Here is a 3,212-nt window from a genome sequence, read left to right on the forward strand (position 1 = left end):
TCCCGATGCTATATGTCAAAGCTCAAAGGAATATATTGAAACATATCAGCTTATTTCAAACTGTGATCCATATCCACCTATAACAATTTTCCCACAAAGTGCTTGAAATACAAAGCCTAAATTGTCCCTTTTACAGATCGGAATATCAAATATTTTAATCCCTTTTTGATAAGATAAATTGTCTGTTCGCGCTTCGCGCTGGCAGTAATTATTTAGTTGGTGGATACACATTGAGGATCACAAACATTGCCCAGAATATTTAAATTTTAGGACAAATACTTGGAAAAAAAGCTCGCTCTTTGCACTCGCACTACTTAGATAAAGATTATTATACATATAAAGCTTAGAAATGACATAAGACTATATACCCCTTCAACATACAAACAAAAATCAACTTAAAGTGGCCGATCGGGAAAATTTGGCTGAAAAAAAATCACCTCCCCCCATTGGCAAAGGCTGGATCCGCCCTTGTCTATTGATAGCTCTTGACGGGCCGGGGGGTGGTACCCTTAAATATTTTTGTTGAATTTTTAACTCAATATATTGCTTTGACCGCCACCCCCTTCACACACGTTTTATATATCCCCGTCTAGTAACAGCTCTTTATGGAGGGGGGGGCACCATTTTTTTTAATTTGCAGCTCGATACTTGTATATTGCTCTCGCCCCCCCCCCCCCTCCCCCCGATCAGATGATAACGCCACTTGACGTACGTGATTTCAATTGCCATATGCCCTAAGATCCACTGACTATTCATCTAGCTTACACATTAAAAAAACCGGAGAGTTGTCAAACTCAATATAAATATACAAAGAAATAACAACAAAATGACATACTATAGAAAGGAAGTATCAAAAAAATTGAGAACTTGGTAGAATAAAGAGAATAAAATGTTGAAATTTTTTACCCCCACCCCCACACTCGATCTATTACGTATTAGACAATGATATGAAATTAGGCTGATCTGCCTTTATTTGTGCACGATATTCTGAACTAAAGTCATGATATGACCATTGACATATGGGTTATACATTTTCATAGTTTGATCACACCATATCCATTTTAAATTCCTGGAAATTCCAGCAACAATACATGTTGTCATGGGTACGACACACATTTTCTTTATTGAAAAGTATCACGACACCAACGTTGAAACTGTGCAAAGGCATTTAATGGCGAACTCCGCTGGGTTGATACATAACCTATGGTTGATGAACATACGTGTACAGGGCCCAGTAACTCCCCTGTACGTTCCACTGCGTCACAACAAAACACCACCGTCGAAATCAATAATGCACAAACAATACCAGTGCAAATCCCAAAACCAACTCAACAATCAGGTAACAATGTACCTCAACTTCAGCCTTTTGGCTTTATTTAATGGATAGTCGAAAGAAGGAACACAAACCGTCACATCCCGCCGTACCGATATATAACGTCGTTAAACGTATATTTTATTCGATCTGTTTGAACAAAATATATAAAACAATAATAAGTCTTTGTTTACATAACTGATGTTCAGTTAATAGCATGTTAATAAATAAGATTGTTTTATCACACTGCATCTTGTTTCACGTGTAATTATTTCATTGTTTTTATACACGAACACTCATTGTCTATTGTCCCTTAAAACAGTATAATCATGATTATCAAACCGAATTGTTATCGAAATTATTATAATTTACTGTCTGTTTGATCAAACATGTAGCTTTGAATAATCACAACTTTCTTTAACTTTGTCAATTTCTTTTAGCTATGCACACGTTGATTTAAAATAACTTTGCTTATCTTGCATATACTAGTACATAATTCAACTTAAATCATAACTAGTCAAGGCTTATATGCATTTGTTTCTAATTCTTTTCACAAACAGTAACAAGTGGCTACTACATTAAATAATTCTTTTGCCAGCAATTAAAAAACGACACGTACTTTTAGAGTAATAGCCAAATACTTTCTTAGTATACATCAATGAAGTTAAACATTCACTTGATTCTGAAATGATTTGATTTCAGATCAAAACTTGTTTTGATTTAGTGTCCATTATGTTTATCTGTTTATGTGAATAATATTCTTCTCTGTTATATCAAAATCATAATATCATTATTTTCCTTTTCATTAATTTCGCAAATAAGTTCTTAATACAAACATACAATTTTCACTTTCGTGGATCAACTCTTTCAATTAGCATAATTTATAATGAATCTAGACAAAAACTGAAAACCGGAAATCAGAAACCAGAACCCGGAACCGGGCAAAAAACCGGGTAAAAAACCTACACGCCCTGCTCTCATTCCTAAACAGGGCAAATCGAGGCACTACAAATTGACTTTATTTAATTTATCTGACATAATTATATGGAAAACATAAAAGATCTAATGAATTCAACAAACACTTACTCTTTTCTGGCGGGACATAAAACCACGTTTAAATCACATTAAACAACAGAAAGTTTCCCCCAAACTGCGGAGGCCGATACTGGCGTCTGACTCCTGAACCTTTCAAAAATGGAGTGACACGTCAACGTACCTATGCACCGAACTCCACTAAGTGGACTTAATTTGCATAACAAAAATATCGTATGTCATTCTATACGGTGTCCTAAATAAATGAAGAGAAATAAATTCAAATAATTAAACGCTTTCAATATTGATATTATATAAATTCAAACATCTTTTCGCTGGCGAAACAACCAACTTATCGCATTTTTAGCCTTCATAATAAACAATTTAGACGGTAACAACACCAAAAGTAACCGCATCAAATTGGTAGTGGATGCGGCGAGCAAATGCTTCGGCTATACAGCGGAAGCAGAAGCTATTCACGCCATGCTTGTGGCGGATAGCTAAGCGCGCTGTTAATTTTGCAGTGGAACGCCCAGGGTATTTACATCAAAGGCCCTGAACTTAGACAACTACTGCACAAACAAAAAATAAAACCTGATCTTCTGTGCATACAAGAAACATGGTTAGGTGCTAGGGTAGTAAATTTTTATATAGAAGGGTACACCCCACTACTTAAAAATAGAATTGGGCAAAATAGGGGTGGGTGCGCCTTTTACGTTAGGGACAGTATAACTCACCTCCCACTAGATACTCCTCCAGACAGAGAATACCAAAAAGTAAAAATAACGATTGGTTCATCTTCTTATACAGTAATCAACTTTTATAACCCAAACTCTAGTATGAGGGTCGACCATCTTGACTCAATTCT

At 35.6% G+C, this 3,212-nt stretch overlaps 1 long non-coding RNA gene across 1 annotated transcript; it reads right to left on the reverse strand.

The window, feature by feature from the left end:
* Window positions 1-1,422: 1,422 nt before the first annotated feature.
* Window positions 1,423-2,607, reverse strand: LOC121419932. The gene is made up of 2 exons (XR_005970666.1): window positions 2,399-2,607; window positions 1,423-1,462 (listed from the first exon to the last, which is right to left on the reverse strand). It is a non-coding gene; the product is annotated as an uncharacterized LOC121419932 (long non-coding RNA).
* Window positions 2,608-3,212: the final 605 nt, after the last annotated feature.

The sequence above is a fragment of the Lytechinus variegatus genome, chromosome 8 (genome assembly GCF_018143015.1).
Source record: "Lytechinus variegatus isolate NC3 chromosome 8, Lvar_3.0, whole genome shotgun sequence".
NCBI lineage: Eukaryota > Metazoa > Echinodermata > Echinoidea > Temnopleuroida > Toxopneustidae > Lytechinus > Lytechinus variegatus.